Here is a 17,740-nt window from a genome sequence, read left to right as displayed (position 1 = left end):
TGCTAATGATACTAATACCTGTTCATACATATCTTCCCAGCCAGCCTCTGCATCAGATCTCTGCAGCGGACCGCCTTAAAGCTTGACCACAAATATCCTTAAGCCCCGCCAATTTTTTTACCTAGCCAGGAGCATACCTCCACGTCAAGGCCAATTAAACCATTACATTGGCCTTGGCCATTCCCCACACATGTAAAGCTCTTTCAATTGCACTTTGGAATCCCATGTTCAGAATGTCAAAACCGATATCTGACAAATGTACCCTGTCCGCACGATACAGGCCTTCAAAACCTTGCTCCAACTCATAGTGCCTATAAACCAAAATATTAACTGTCTTGGAAAATTTTGAGATAGCAAAATTGAGTTTTTTGCGGCATCTCTCAAGGGGGTGAAAGCCTGCATCTTGAAGCCAGACTAATCTGGGCACAACTTCAGACCAAATTATCACAGTATTGGGAAAAATAAATCTGATCTGAGCAAGGTCTCTTTTTATATTACGAATTAAATCAATGTTTCTACCCTTTCCAATGTCATTTCCAGCTAAATGGATCAGAATAATTGCTGGGAAACCCCAACGAGATTTCATTTGCAAAATTATTGGTAATAAATCTGGCCATTTAAGGCCTCGAATGCCCATCCAGACAATTCTAACATCTTTAATGCCTAAATTAGTTGTGTAGGTTCGTTGTTCTGCTCTAGCTCTCGCTCTGTGGACGAAAGAGTGTCCAATAATCCAGACCAAAGGAGGAGAAACTGTAACGAAAAAAGGTAACACTTACTAAACCAGGGTAGGTCAGACATAAAGTTGATACCTAGAGGAGTTCCATCTGCCAAGCCTTTTGATGAACTCTTCTCCTAAACCCATCAATGAGGCTTGTGTGGCAGCTCCAATGCGAAAAGAATGTGTGTTATAATGGTCAGGTGGTATACCTAGCTTACTGACAGCTCCTTTGAGAATTTTCACAAATTGAAATCTTGTAAGGAAAGATCCATCACTGTGTATAAAGAAAGGGCCAGGAAGGCAGGGTCTGACTTGCTGATAATGTCTAAAAGCTAATACTGGACATATTGACTGTTCCGTGCTATTACCAAGCCAAATGGTTGTCCCTCTTCCTACTTTATCCGTTTTTGATTTTTTTAATATAATCTTTAATTTGCCCTCAACCAGATGAATGTCTTCACTCCCAATACCCCCTGGGGATCTTTTACTCTGAGAGACCGACTCACTTACCCGAAGGGCACCAAAGAACAACACAGAAAATAACAACGTAAACAACATTGTTTCAAACCGAGAATAGCATATTTGAGGTAGGACCGAAACGAGATCTTTCAACAATGATAATGTGATGGGTCTCCTAATGTCTACAGATCGTGTAATCCTACCAACACCCCGAAGAATTTGTTTAACCAAAAAGGATTTAGTTATGTCAGCCTCACCTTGAACCTTTAAAAAGAAAGATATGCCTGCTAATTTTTTAGTTATAGCTGAAAGAGAGTACTGAGCCTCAACTTGCTCCAGTACAAAAGACAATAAGACGTCACTGTCCCTTTGATAATGCTCTTTAGGAAAACTTGTTTTGAACTTCATCCACTCATTCCAGCTTGCGATGTAAGCATGCCAGGTTTTGTCTGCCAATGACATACTTAACCATTTTGAAATTCTGGCAATACTAAATTCCACAGATGTTGGGGGCATGGTGTTCCTTCTTTGTCCAAATAATTGGCGATTTCCCAGAGCTCGTTGAACTGAAATCGAGATAATGCGTCAGCCACAACATTGGTACAACCAGGGATATGCTTTGCTTGAATCAAAATGTTAAATTTAAGAGCTCGGAATACTGCCTGCCTAAGTAATCTCAGTACTGGGGGGGAGTTAGAAGATAGATTATTAACAACTTGCACCACACCCATATTATCGCAGTGCCAAACAATACGTTTGTTAGCCAATTGGGGGCCCCACACTTCCAAAACAACTAACAGTGGAAAAAATTCCAGTAACACTAGATTTTTGGTAAGCTTGAGTTCTACCCAGAAAGATGGCCACGCATCCGCAATCCAATGTGTGCCAAAGATAGCACCAAACCCAGCTGAAGCCGCGGCGTCTGTATACAGATTCAAAGCTGCATTCTCGAACAATTCTCCTTGCCAATAAGAAATGCCATTGAAATTCTCTAGAAATTCCTGCCAAACAATCAGGTCATCTTTAACCACCTGAGGGATTCTTATGTGCCAGTTAGGATTATCTAGGCCAGACGTAAGTGCAATAAGTCTCCTGTTAAAAACCCGACCAATAGGAATAACCCGTGTAGCGAAATTCAGATGTCCGATCAAGGATTGTATGTGTTTTAATTTAACCTTTTTAGATTTTAAAGTTGCGTTTAGAATGCTTCTCAGCTTAGCTACTTTTCCTTCGGGTAAGCGAAATTCACGATTTACAGTATCTATCTGAATACCAAGGAATTCTAAAGTTGTAGTAGGGGGTATTGTTTTTTCAACAGCTAGTGGAATGGCAAATTTCCTAGCAAACCACGTAAAAGTACTTAACAAAATTCCACATGAACTAGAATCTGCAGGACCGACAAATAGGAAATCATCTAAATAATGAATAACCCCCTTAGAACCAGTTTCCCATTGAACTACCCATTGCAAAAAGGATGCAAAGGCTTCAAAATAAAAGCAGGAAAGGGAACAGCCCATTGGGAGGCATCTGTCAAAATAGAAACTGCCTTCATAATGAAAGCCTAAAAGCTTATAACAGTCAGGGTGTATGGGCAGTAGCCTGAAAGCCGATTGAATGTCACTTTTAGCCAATAATGAACCTTGACCAAATTCTTGAATTATCGATATTGCCTGGTCGAAAGTCGTATATGAAACTGAAGATAATTCATGACCAATTCCATCATTGACAGATGCCCCCGAAGGATATGATAAATGGTGAATTAAGCGATAGCTTCCTGGCTCCTTCTTCGGTACAAGTCCTAAAGGCGAAACTCTGAAATCCTCAAATGGAGGATCATCAAACGGGCCATCAATTCTGCCCAATCTAAGCTCCTTCTCAATTTTTTCCTTAACTACTTTTGGGTTTAGCTCAATTGATTTTAAATTCTTGGGAAATGATATGAGGGTTACAGGATCTGCTGATGGTATCCAAAAGCCAACTTCAAAACCCTTCTCTAAGAGGCAGGCCATCTGGCGCTTTGGATATAGCTCTAGGTATTGGCGCATTTCTGGTAACCTCACTGGGGTTATCTGACTTACTGGAGTCCTTTGTAGCAAATCGTTTGATGCAACGAAAGGCAGGATGGTTGCCAGCACAATGAGCACATTCATGTTTATATCTACAGTTTGCCTGAAAGCGGCAAGTTGACTCATTGAATGCCCAGCAAGCATTGTATTTCACAGGAGTCTTGTTCCCCGGTAATGGAACTAATGGCTGTTTGGGAATAAGCATTCCCATCCAAAGGTCAATATCCTTTGAACCCCAAGATATTGACTTCTGAATGGACATTTTCTGTCTGAATCTATCATCATACAAAAACCAGGAAATACCCCCATAGGCTTTATATGCTTCCAGAATAATGTCAATGTGTTTAAATAGGCCTGGACCTAATTGTGGGTGTTTTTCACACAATACATTTGAATAAATACAAAATGCCTGTAACCAATTAGTGAATGTCCTTGCCACAGGCCTGCGTCTGTCCATTTCAGGATCTGACTGCTTAACTTGCTTGCCTAAAAAATTCCTTTGATGATGGCAACAGTGAGAGCATGTCAATATACTCCCCTTTTGTGATTTTTTCCTTTATGGCCTGTGGCAAGTGCAAACCCAAAGGTGTAGCATCACAGAGTATTGAATCTCTAAAAGCAGTTTCAGCTACTTGAGAAGACACAGCCCCTGTGCTTGTATGCGTTGACGCCGCACCAGGGGTTAACAAAGCTAACAAAGATTTTATGACATCAGTGGCAGCATAGTTACCAATCACTTGGATGGGTTGACTCTCCTCCTGAGGGGTAAAACCAGCAGGCTGGGGTGCGCTGTGGGTGACAGATGGTGATGTATGACCCCTGATGGCAGGTGGCAGAACCGGGTGCCCTATAGTGTTACAGCTGGAGGGCCCCGGTTCTGGGCGGCTTTGGGGGCCCCTGCTGACCTGGTGCCCCTCATAGGAGCTGCCAGCTGCCGGACCTCCCCCGGACCCTGTGGAAGGAAAGGGCCCTGAAGTGTTAAAGCTCTTTTGATGGAGCGGCCCACCACTTGCAACAGCGGTGGAACTCACTCGCGATGAAGGGGGGGAAGCCGACGGCCAAACTCCTGTCTGCGGCGGGTCAGCGACGATCCTCTTCTTGGCGGAGACCGCTGACGTCATCTGGGTTCTCTTCTTCGCCGCTTGTTTCCCTCTGGTGTTCCTCTTGACGGCGACGATCCGCCTCTTTCCTGGTCCGCGTGAAGCTGGGGTGCGCTGGATGGCGACGTCAGATGCGGCTCCTGAAGATGACGCAGCTTCCTCTGACGGCGATCCTGGAGGCTCTGCAGTCGGAAGTGATGTCACCGCTGTCGTCGTCGATGATGCGAGCTGGCACTGCTGAAGGAGCGTCTGGATGTCTTCATGTCCCGCCTCCGCCTGGATCCATCGAAGGATGTCGCGAAGTCTGCCGTCGGGATTCTCTTCAGCCATTTCCAAGACGATCCTCTCACGTCGGCTGCCGGCGAAGAATGAAGAGTGTTCGCCGGTTCGTCCTTTTATAGCCGGTCTTCGCGGCTTTTCCTGTGAAGCCACGCCCCTTTTTTGAATCGACCAATCAGAAGGCTTGGGATTGAAAATTGACCAATCGGAAGAGAGGTAAGTTTTTTCCACAGAACTACACGAGGTAAGTAAAAAAATACATCAAACGGGGGGGAGCTGCCGCACTCCCATGTTAGGGGAGGTTAAGTCACTCCCCGTTCATTCTTTAAAGTTCATTTTGCTTGACTAATGTGATAAAATTGAATTTTTAATATTTTTTTGGGGTGACGGGTCCCCTTTAAGGCAACTGTGCACATTAATATTCATATTAACAAAAAACAACAGCTTAGTGCACATCAAGTACAATGCCCTGCCTTAACATTTCAGAGCAAAAGGGAAACAGCCAAGACTCTTTCCCTGCCATTCTTTTACATGCTTTCACATGGTTTAGCAACCTGCTTTTCCCACTGACGTCTACAAAACCCAGAAATGTAGATTTGTGTCGGCATTCTGTTCACCTCCTTTGTCGACAACACAGACACTACTTTGTTGGCAGGCAAAGAGTTAAATGGGATGCAACTGATAATGGAAGTGCCATATTTTGGAGCTTTCAGTATAATGGGCTTCCTACACCTGCACCTCTGTTGGTATAAGGGGTCCTTAACCAAGCAGCCACTTTAGGGAAAGTGAGGAGAAAAGTAAAACAGTGTGAGACTAACAACAAGATGGTTACTATTAAAAAACGGTTGAAAAAAAAAAATGGAGGCGGAGGCTCATGTAATGCAGCATTAATGTCATGGAAAGCTATCAGATTTGCTATAATGCCTGTATGATTTTCACAGGAAATGGATTCAATCCTCGCTAAGCTAGCATGACGCAAATGTCAGTGTGTGAGTCTAGACAAATCTTACAAGCGTAGGAAGAGGCTATTCTTTTACTGATAAATTAACATTTAAAATACCATAGAATTCTGAGGAAACCAATCAGAAAAAGAAAAGCAAGAATGATATGCCCAGCACACTACAGGTTGGTATATAAAGAAAAGCAGAGAACAGTGAATGAACGGATGTAAAAATAATTTCCTTTTACAAGCAACTAATCCTTGCTTCCCAAACATAATTATGGACATAATTAGTATCAATGCTTTAGAGATCTGGCAAAACAACAAAATGTACGTGTATTGAATATGCAGCCCACTCTTGGACCTTACGACTTCGAAGGAACTCAGCAGCTTGTTAGAAATATATTGTGCTACAGTGTGCAGGCTGTTGAGATGCCCTACTGTTATGTGGTCTATGGCATTGCTCATAACACAATGCAGCTCTTTACACATGACAAAATGATAAGCAAGAAATGATCTAGCTGATTTCTTAAGGTGCGAGAGCTGGATGCTGCCTGGGCATGAAACACAGCAGTATCTGGAGAGGACAAAGCTGAGTGAACACAACAGAGTCTCTCTAAAGCTACACAACCACAGCAGAAGCATGGAAACACATTTATAAATAAGGCCTACAATAACAGTTGCAAATTACATTTTCAGAGAAGTGTAGGGAAACCTGCTGTTACATTCGAAGACTGCATGAAGGGAATCTTAAATCTTTTAAAAGGTAAAAAGCTAAAACATATACAGGCAGCACAAAACCGAAATGGTTAGCATGTTTTTCTGCCTTCCATTTCTGCCCCCCCCCCACCTGGGCACTATCTACTAATATGCCTATTAGGTTACATAGTTACATAGTTAAATTGGGTTGAAAAAAGACAAAGTCCATCAAGTTCAACCCCTCCAAATGAAAACCCAGCATCCATACATACACCCATTGCTTAGGTTTCCTCCTGGTATACCTTAATTGTCCCGATTACTGTGCCTCACTCACACTGTTCTGTCTGAAAATTCCAGAAATACCTATATTTGATGAAGAGTAAAGTGTGCAGAGAGAAAAATTAAATGAACTGAAGGTCCTGAGAAAGGAAAGGAACTCTTCTATAACGAGATTAAAAAATTACAAAGTCTTGGTATTTACTATAGGGGTCTGACGATAGTCAGAGAAAATGCTTGCAAAAAAACCAGAAAGAGAAAAGTACCCTGTCAGCAACCTCCAATTTAATATCTAGTAATGGATTAGTTAACCACCAATAAAGTAGTAACTAGTTACTACTTTATTGGTGGTTAACTAATCAAAACAATACATGGATTGACAGGTTTCTGTTCAGACAAACCAACTACAATATGATGGGATCATAGGGCAGTCTGTCTTAACCACTTCACAAAGTGGCCATAAGAATACTGATGATTGGGTAACCTAACAGAAAACAAATAAATAAATAAATACAGTTGTAGGGAGGATATGCCCCTGCATATAAGCAAGAACCTTCTAGCGGGATGCTTGTGTCTGTGAGGTAAATGTAGGGGGAAAGCTATGGGAAGCCTGATTGACAAGGTCATACCACAGTCTTCTGGATGGCCCTCATTCGTAAGAATGGATATTTATTTCATAACCTGGGGCAGGTAATACTCAGAACAAGTATTATTTAGTGCAGAGATGGCAATCACTATAAGAACAATAGGCAGTTAAGAGTTAGAGATCAAGCAGTCATATGCTCCATGGACCCCAAGTGGTATTTTGAGGAATAGAAGTAATTCCCTGAAGAGGCTCATGAAGTCCCCCAAATTGCATGAATCTGCCTATGTGTTATCCGAGTAGTTTTTTCTTAAGGATACTTCACTGGCTGATTGAGAATGCAGCAGCCATGTAAAAGAGTGGGCAGTGCGATCTCTAAGGTTTTGAGGACAAGAAAAACTGATGGCCACGTCTATTTGGTTAATACATTCTTTATTATGTTGACTGCCAAGGGTACATGGACACCAGTGCCGACAACAAATGTTACGATGCCTTAGAGGTGTGCCCACCTCTACCCCAATATAAAGAAGAGATATGGCAATGGGTACACTGGGATAAATGTTGATCAAAATGATCCTATATTCAACTATATATGATCCATATCATCATTTGCTGCCCTTGTCTTATCACTGTGTCTAAGGTCATTCCAATGTAACAGAACAGGGAACATGCATAGCCTGATGTTTACTCAGTATATAACCTTGATCAAATACGGACAACGATTTTTTAAAATCCTCTTCACCCTAACTTCTAATTGTAACACTCATGTTATCAGGAACCTTGCGCAGGGACGGTTGCCCTCAAATGCACAGGTGCACCTTGTGGATTCTGGTGTTCACCGACATACTTTTGGGGCCCTGGGCTTTCTGCTGTGAAAACCAACAAGGATGTGTGTAGCTAGAAACAAGTCCGTAAGCAAGGTACCGACAAGGATTTAGAGAAAACGTAGTCAAGCGAAAGGTTCAAGGAAGGCCGCAGGAATTGTAGTCAAGGGTCAGGCGGAACTCAAAAAACCAGGAGATCAAAGTCAAAAAAATCGCTTTAGCAGGAGCAGTAAACTGAAGCCTAGCTTGGGCATTGACAAAATGACAAATCCGGCTTTTAACAAGGATTTGGCGCCAAAAGATTCAAACCGGCACCAAGTAAAGACGTCATGATGCTCGGCATCAAACGCCAGCGTCAAAAACGCAAACCCGGAAGTGCTCGTCTGGGCACTGGAGCAGGAAAAGAGACGTGCCGGGAGGTAAGCAAGGACATTCCCGGCGCGTCTTACAGTACCTACCTTCAGGAGTACCCTCCAGGGATTTCCATAACTTGTGAGGGAACCTTCTGTGAAAAGCTCTGACCAACCGAGGAGCATGGTATCAGAGGCTTTTACCCATGACCTCTCTTCAGGCCAAACCCCTTCCAGTGCACCAAATACTGAATGTGGCCTCTATATCTTCGGGAGTCCAGAATCTATTGGACCACAAACTCTTGATGATCACCAACTACAATGGGAGCAGGAGGAGGTTGATCGGAGGAAAAAATGTTTCTCAACAGAGGCTTTATCAAAGATACATGGAAAGAGTTTGAAATGTTCATATTAGGAGGAAGGTCCAACTTGACAGAAACGGGGTTAATGATTTCTTTAATTTTTAAAGGGCCAATGTAACGAGGTCCAAACTTGGGAGAAGGCAAACGAAGTTTGATATGATGAGTGGAAAGCCAGACTAAATCCTCAACCTGATAGGGAGGACTGGACTGGCGATGATTGTCCGCAGCCGTCTTTTATGTTTAGAAGCTTTAAGGAAGGATTGGAAACCTGTGACCAGATGGCTTTAAAGTCATGAACCAATGTGTCCGCCGCAGGAAAATCCACTTTAACTATGTTAGTTGGAAGTGCAGAAGGATTATAACCAAAAACGGTGAAGAAAGCATTACAGCACAAAGAAACATGACTTAAATTATTATGGGCAAACTCAGCCCAAGGAAGACGTTCAACCCAATTGTTCTGATTTTGAGAAATAAAACATCGCAAGAACTGTTCCAGAGTTTGATTAGTCCTTTCAGTCTGACCATTGCTTTGAGGATGGTAAGCAGATGAAAAATTTTATTTGATCCCCAACAGTTTAGTGAAGGATCGCCAGAACTTGGAAAACGAACTGCACACCACGGCCCGATACAATAGATTGGGGAACACTGTGCAAACGACATATTTCCTTAATGAAAACCTGAGCCCAAACAGCCACCAAAGGGAGTTTCTTAGAGGAATGAAATGAGCCATTTTTGAAAATCTGTCAACCACCACTAGAATAGTAATCATCTCGGAGGATTTAGGCAACTCCACAACGAAACCCATGGCAATATCTAGCCTGGGTTGTGCAGGTATAGTCAAGGGTTGAAGCACACCACAGGGTAAGGAGCGAGGAATCTTCTGCTGCGCACAGACAGAACAGACCAAAACGAAAAAGCTTAAAGGGATACTGTCATGGGGAAAAAGAATTCAAAACGAATCAGTTAATAGTGCTGCTCCAGCAAAATTCTGCACTGAAATTCATTTCTCAAAAGAGCAAACAGATTTTTTTATATTCAATTTTGAAATCTGACATGGGGCTAGACATATTGTCAATTTCCCAGCTGCCCCAAGTCATGTGACTTGTGCTCTGATAAACTTCAATCACTCTTTACTGCTATACTGCAAGTTGGAGTGATATCACCCCCTCCCTTCCCCCCCCCAGCAGCCAAACAAAAGAACAATGGGAAGGTAACCAGATAGCAGCTCCCTAACACAAGATAACAGCTGCCTGTTGATCTAAGAACAGCACTCAATAGTAAAAACCCATGTCCCACTGTGACACATTCAGTTACATTGAGAAGGAAAAACAGCAGCCTGCCAGAAAGCATATCTCTCCTAAAGTGCAGGCACAAGTCACATGACTAGGGGCAGCTGGGAAATTGACAAAATGTCCAGCCCCATGTCAGATTTCAAAATTGAATATAAAAAAATCTGTTTGCTCTTTTGAGAAATGGATTTCAGTGCAGAATTCTGCTGGAGTAGCACTATTAACTGAAGCGTTTTGAAAAAACTTGTTTTCCGATGACAGGATTCCTTTAACATCTTCGGAAATTGAAGGCTACCAACAGTATCTAGACACAAACTCGTGCGTCTTCTTAACTCCAGAATGACCAGAAATTTTTGATGAATGAGCCCAGTTGAGAACTTGAGGAACCATTTGTTGAGGACTGAATAACTTCCCAGTTGGACATTAGGACAGTAGGAGCCACAATAAACTCAGAAGGAATAATAGGGCAGGGCTGAGAGGGATCGGCCTTTCTTTCCAGGAGACATCTAGACAGAACACCAGCCTTCAAATTCTTGGAGCCTGGTCAAAAAGAAATTAAAAAAAATTAAACCTGGAGAAGAAAAGATCCCACCGAGAAGTCTTGATTCTTGTGATCTGTCAGAATAGTAATAGGTTGATTAGCACCCTCCAACAAGTGCCATTCTTCCAGAGTTTTACTGCCAATAATTTGCGGTTGCCCACATCATAATTTCTCTCTGCTGAAGAAAGTCTGTGAGAAAAATAAGCACAAGGATGAAGAGCTCTTTGGAAGTCCACTCTCTGGGAGAGAACGGCACCTACACCCACCTCGGAGGCATCTACCTCTAAAATAAACGGACGAGCTGGATCAGGATGAATGAGTATAGGAGCTGAAGTGAATAATTGTTTAAGCTTACAGAAAGCCTCTTGCGCTTCCGGAGTCCATGAAGTCTTGTATGGTTTCTTCTTGAGTGCTGTAATGAGAGCCACAGTCTGAGAGAAGTTCTTTATGAGTTTACGATAAAAATTGGCAAAGCCCAAAAATCGCTGTATGGCTTTCCAGCCTGTGGGAACTGGCCAATTCAGAACAGCAGAGACCTTTACTGGATCCATCTCGAAGCCTGAAGGAGAAATAACATATCCCAAAAAAGGAAATACTAGTCTTGTGAAACTCACATTTCTCAAGCTTGGCATAGAGACAATTCTTTCTTTATCTGACCAAAACCTGTTTTACTTGGGCCACATGATCTGAAAGTGAAGAAGAGTAGACAAGAATTTCGTCCAGATATATAATGAAACAAGACCAACAAATCACGGAGCACATTGTTGATAAAATCTTGAAAGAAAGCAGGGGCATTGCATAGGCTGAAGGGCATGGCCAAGTATTCATAGTGACCATCCCAAGTATTGAACGCTGTTTTCCATTCATCCACCTTAGGCTCCCCGTAAGTCAAGTTTGGTAAAGACTTTGGCTCCACTTAACCTATCAAAGAGCTTCGGAATAAGTGGTAGAGGGTACCGGTTCTTAACCGTTATCTTATTCAATCAATACAAGGTCTGAGACTGCCATCCTTTTTCTGCACAAAAAAGAACCCAGCTCCAGCAGGTGAAGTAGACTTCCTGATAAAACCTTTGGATAAGTTCTCCAAAATGTATTCCTTCATAGCTATTGTTTCAGGAACAGATAGAGGGTATGTTCTTTCCCTAGGAGGACTAGCACCGGGTAACAAATCAACAGGACAATCATAAACCCGATGTGGAGGTAGCATCTCAGCATTCTTCTTCTCAAAGACATCTGTGAAATCTTTATATACATCTGGAAGAAGACTAGCGGTTGCGGACAAAGAGGAAGCAGAGGCAGGAACAATGGAGGAGAAAATACAATTTGAGCAACAAAAGGAGCTCCAAGCGGTGAGGTCTACAGCAGACCAATCAAAAGAGGGATTATGTAACCAAAGCTCTCATTTGGGAATCTCTCTCGACAATGAATACCACAAAATCATCAAAAGAAGTAGGTAGATCCCGAGTAACCAGCTCATCCTTAAGGTCCTCGTTAAGCCCCCTCCAGAATGGTGCAATAAGCGCCTCATGGTCCAAGACACTTCAGCAGCCAAACTCTGGAAATTAATAGAATATTCGGAGGCTGTACAGGATCCTTGGTTAATTTTAATGAGGCGGTCAGAGGCATTAAGTTTCCGACCCGGAACATCAAAGTCTTGACGAAAAGTAGACAGGAAGGCTGCAGAATCATGAACCAGGGGATCATATCTATCCAGTAGGGAAGAAGCCCAATCGAGAGCCTTTCCCTGTAGAAGAACAATGATATAGGAGACTTTAGACCTCTCCATTGTAAATTGGTCGGGTGCCAAGTCGAACTGGATCTTGCATTGCATTAGGCATCCTCGACAAGCATCAGGATCATCCCCAAAACTAACCGGAGCAGGAATCTTAGGAACCTTTGCTGGTGCAGGCAGTGGAGAATGAATAGAGGTCCCAGAAATTTGAAGAGTCTCCAAACACGATGTAATATGCTGCAAAGCTTGAGCAAGATGTGCCTGTGTCTCTTTGCTGTCCAGCCGTTTCAACATGACGTCAAAATATGCCTCCATGGATGAAGAAGCAGCAGCCTGGGAAGGTTCCATGGCCCAAACTAAGTGTAACACTCACGTTACCAGGAACCTTGCACAGTGACGGTTACCCTCGAATGCACAGGTGGACCCTGTAGATTCCGGTTCACCGACGCCCTTTTGGGGCCCCGGGCTTTCTGCTGCAGAAAGAAAAGGATGTGCGTAGCTAGAAACAGGTCCATAAGCAAGGTACCGGCAAGGAGTTAGAGAAAACCTAGTCAAGAATAAGGCGAAGGGTCCAAGGCAGGCAGTAGGAATCGTATTCAAGGGTCAGACAGATGTCAAAAAACCAGGAGATCAAAGTCAAAAAACGCTTTGGCAGGAACAGTAAACTGAAGCCTAGCTTGGGCATTGACAAAATGTTAAATCCTGCTTTAAACAAGGATTTGGAGCAAAAGGATTTGAACCGGCACCAAGTAGTGACGTGATGACACTCGGCGTCATGACGCTGGGCGTCAAATGCCAGCATCACAAATGCTAACCCGGATGTGCGCACTTGCACACTTGAGCAGGAAGAGAGACGCGCCAGGAGGTAAGCAAGGAAACAGCATCTTACACTAATGTGGAATAAAGTCTCAAAAATGGCCAAAGTGGATCTAATGAATTTGAGGGGGTAGGTAATATCTCTGGCCATGTATGGCCTGCTTTAATTGATATATTATAAAATGATAGGTTTGTATCACGGACAGGGTCGGAATGGGCCAGTGGGAAAAAAGCAGGCCCAGACCCACCCCCTGTGTGAAGGTAGGAGTTGGGAGCCAGAGGGGGGTTGTGGCTCTTGCAACGGGCTTTGTGTCTGGGGCGGGGGGCCCCCAGTCCAATCACAGAAATCAGATTGCATGTAAATTCCAAGTGAATACCAAGAGAAGGATAATTAGTGATGTAGCAGTTGATAGAATTAGATTAAATGCATGAAAGCTGAGGTTGGAGTTACAATTCTTAAATGATAACTAAATCTTAAACTAAAGAAGTAGAGTAGAAATGTAGAGTAGAAATGTTGTACATTATGTTTTGTGTTTCTGTACCAGCTCTAGGTAACCACAGCCCTTTAGCAGGGAAGATCTGTGTCTCCAAAGATGCCCCTGTAGCTTCCCCATCTTCTTTTCTGCTGATTCACTGCACATGCTCTGTTCTGATGTCACTTACTGAGCTTAGGGACAGACACACAATATGCAGACTATATACAATATCAATGTCACAGTATAAGGCTGATTAGTAAATAATTTAGATTACTGGTACATGTAAGCTCAAACCAGCACAATTAGCATCAGAATTTAATAATCAGCCCTGCAGCAGCAGCTTATATGACAAACCTAATTTTTTACTTGATGATTTGCAACAACTCCTAAGCTTAGCTTCTCAACAGCTGCTCAAATCAAACTCAGCATGTGCGTGTCTCAGACGCTAATAACAAAATCTAAGATGGGAAACTCCTGTGACAACTTTAAACTCTTGGATCATTACTACTATAGAGATGCTGACCCTTTAGGCTGGTTCAGTATATAAAATATGGCATTTCTAGCCATATTCATTTTTAGGGTTTAGTTAACCTTTAAAAAACAGTACACAAGTAAAACAGCTACATCTGCAGTTAATCAAGATAAATTCTACAATGTTGAAGTGACTGGTGAAATCTGTAGCCTGCATCTAAATTTACTGCTACTTAGACATGCAGCATGTGTATATCAGATGTGTCCCACTGAAAGGGGTCGGTGGGAACCCAAGCTGAGCTGTGCTCTAACACTCGCATTTGGATAAGAAGAACAAACCCACCTCATTTTGGGTACATGAATACATGTTTTGCCATCAGACAAATCCATTTTACTGAATACAATGCACACAGCATTTAAATCCCCAGCAAGCTATCACCTGAGTATTAAAGCGTGATCTCATTTGCTAGTGTTGTACTATTCCCTTGATATTATACCCATGATAGAACAGCTGTCAGAAGAAACAAACGGCACCCTATCTAGGGCGTTACAGGTCAGTAGAAATGGTTAGCACCGAGCAGCACCCTGGCGTGAAGGTGAGTCCAGGCACAAAGAAATGAACAGAAGAATGGGCCAGGAAAGAAGAAAAGAAGCAGGCAACAATACATTAGTGGAAGCAGAGATAGGGGCACAAGAGGAGGAAGAGGGGGGTAAATAGCACAGAAATGCAGGATCTGTTTGTTTACAAAAATGCTGGGGTAAACACTGCTAAACGCAAATGGAACCACTGGGATACAATTCCCATATCTGCTATTATGTTTTCATAGAGGGAGTGCAAGAAACAACAAATAATGTAAATAAAAACTAAAAAAACAAAATAGAAGTCAGTTTAATATCCTTGGGCAAAAAATAATAAGATGGAATGCAGTATAGTTTCCAATTCCTACACAGGAGCCACTTACAAATGCCAGTGCATTGAACGACAAGGAGTGCAGGTAGTGCTCCAAAATGACCCTGCTGTCAGAGATAATGCTAATACACTGCATTGTTTGTAGAAAGAGATTTATTGTAAAACAATAAGTTCAGGCCTCACTTCCCCTTGCACGTGATTGCTTTGTGTTCCTCTCCTGTGTACTTCCACAAGCCGACTGTCTTTGCTCCCATCTCTCCCATTAAAGCTGCTACTTACATTGAATATTTTAGCAATAAAATTACTTTAGCAGCGAGAATGCCAGTCGCTTATGGAGCAGAAGCCAATTAGCTCGAGTTAATCTATATTATTCTCTCTCTTATTGAGCACATTTTGTAGCGGACCAAACCCCAAATAGGTTGTAATTTGCCATTCACAAAGCAAACCATTCACTGCTTTATAAGTCGCAGTAGGGTTACAGTAGAATCTTGTGTCCCCTGGAATAATTTCCTTGTCGTTAATGAAAAGGGATGATGCTTTCAATTCAGTTCAGTATGAGAATAGCGAGAGCTGATGCATAGATGCCAGTGTCACCTGGGGCTGTATACATGATGTACATTTTATGCATATAAGGAAACATTTCATAGCACATTAACATTATTCATGAGCGTTTCAGCACATTTGGGATGCTAATAAATACACAGAGGTGATTTGTAAATATAGGTTACCTGCACAGACAGACAGCAGGTGGTCAATAATTAACAATATTGGCAGAAATATGTAAAATTGCAAGGTGTAGAAATCTCCTGCCAGCCAGTCTGACCACCAGCATGTGCCAGTGATCTCAGGTAGTGACAAGCATAACATCACATGCTCTGTAATGAGCTGCTAGAGAGGTGACACCTGGTGTGAGAAACATGACAGAAGCACCAGAGCATGACACGCTTGCACAGCAACTACACACACATGGAAAGGGACAGCACCTCACAAACACACTGGCCCCTGCACAGCTCTACACATCCAGAACTCCGGCTGCACTGGAACAGCTGCTCTGCAATCTCTTTACTCCTGGACCAGCCACATTCTGCAGCAGCACATTACAGTATGGCAAGCCATGGAGTTAGACAAGAGGGGGCCCTGCCAATGCAGGAAGGTGGATGACCCCTTTATGGGGTAGCTACATAAATGTGCAGAATGAAGCCCCTCCAGCTTTTGTTACACTACAACTCCCAGTATCCCCTGAGAACTAACAACAGCTTGAGGGCTGTAGGTTAAACATCCCTGATTTATATAATGAAAACAAAACAACAATTGTATTTTGTCATTATATCTACCTTCTTTCCAAGGAGGCCCTGTCATGCTAGGATAACCAACCAAATACCATCTATGCACTAAAATAAAGGGCAAGCACCTTGCCATGAGCACTCACACCTCGGAAGCCAACAGTTGACTCTTACATAGAAAAATGAAAGCATCGGGATGGATGAATGTCAGTAGAATGCACTTACTGTAACTGCTGCGGCGTGTCGGCTGCACAATAACCCAAGGAACAGGGGGAAGGTCCCAAGTTACCTGCCCGCTGCCATTCCAGGTGCGCCCAATCGCCAGGTTTGCCCGGTCAGCAGGTTACTATGGAAATACTGGCACAAAGAGGAAAGGCTGCTCATAATATTCACACAGTGATGGAACTGAATGGCACGTGCGTATCACTGGCGTCCCCCTCGCTGCCTGTTTCTGTTTCTCGCTTTGCCTCCCTGCTTCCCAGCGGCCCTCCGGGGACTCCACATGCACATCAGATCCTTATGGTGCCAGAGCCTGGAAGCGACAATCCATCCTCACAGCAGCCTGCCCTGCCTTCTCTGCCGCAAGTGGCAGAGAAGCGAGAGACGCACGTAGCAGCACGGTCGCACTTAGTTCTCAGGATCGGGAACGATTCCCAGTCACTCAAAGCAGATCAATAAGGCTTAGGAAGCAACTCCTAGCGTTGAATCGTGCAGCTGTGACACAAGGAGACGTGTGCTACACAACAGCTGAGCTTCTGCATTTGCACACTCACAAGTGTTCCTTGGATTTCCAGCAGCTTGCTCATTATTAACTCTTCACATTAACCCTTCACTCTGCTGCTGGGAGTAGCCGCACAGACTCGGCCACAGACAGCATCGATCCTTGCAGACTGTGCCAGGGAACTTCAAGCACTACATGCACAATGTATCTATAAATACAACTGTAGCCATTTCTAAAATCTCAAATAATCAAGTGAAGGTACAGCAGGAAAGGGTTAACTAATTGAACTAAATGTGTGTGGGTGTATGTATATATATAATGTTCACATAAATACAGCAGTTTATTTTTACCTTTAACATATATGTGAGGCAGCGGCATAAGTAGTTACAGGGGCCCTCAAAATCATTTTAGGGTTCCTTTAATGTGTGTAATTAGACAGTAACATACTGCCCCCTATACTTCTGTGTTCCCCAGCAGGTGCAGGGTGGGTATGTGAGGCAGCAAAATAATTTTGGGGTCCCTTTAGAAATTAGTACACCGCTACCCCCCCCCCCCAATACATCTGGGATCCCCATCAGGTGCACAATGCATTTCTTAATAATTGTGCCCCTGACCTGGGTTTTAAGTGCTTTGGGAGCAAATCTCCCAGACTATAAATTAACCTGCCAACCTTTTTAATAAGATACATAGCTGGTTAATTGTTAAATTAGTCAACTAGGCTCTGTTTTTTTCAGCTACATATAAATTCAGGCCCAGTATAGGGGATGGCACTAGTGCTAACATTTAATGGCAGTTATACAAGGCAGTTGGACAAGACAAAAATAACTCAATTCCCCTGCAAT

At 43.0% G+C, this 17,740-nt stretch overlaps 1 protein-coding gene across 8 annotated transcripts in view; it reads right to left on the bottom strand.

Annotated features, from left to right (window-relative positions):
- Positions 1–16,971, bottom strand: part of nav3.L (neuron navigator 3 L homeolog) — a 383,175-nt gene extending 366,204 nt beyond the window's left edge. For all 8 annotated transcript variants that reach the window (XM_041586363.1, XM_018252482.2, XM_018252484.2 and 5 more), the window contains exon 1: positions 16,403–16,971. The gene's annotated coding sequence lies outside the window, so the exon portion shown is untranslated. The remainder of the gene's footprint in view (positions 1–16,402) is intronic.
- Between the last annotated feature and the right edge of the window lie 769 nt (positions 16,972–17,740).

This window comes from Xenopus laevis, chromosome 3L, assembly GCF_017654675.1.
Source record: "Xenopus laevis strain J_2021 chromosome 3L, Xenopus_laevis_v10.1, whole genome shotgun sequence".
Taxonomy (NCBI): domain Eukaryota; kingdom Metazoa; phylum Chordata; class Amphibia; order Anura; family Pipidae; genus Xenopus; species Xenopus laevis.
This window is presented reverse-complemented; position numbering and strand designations above follow the sequence as displayed.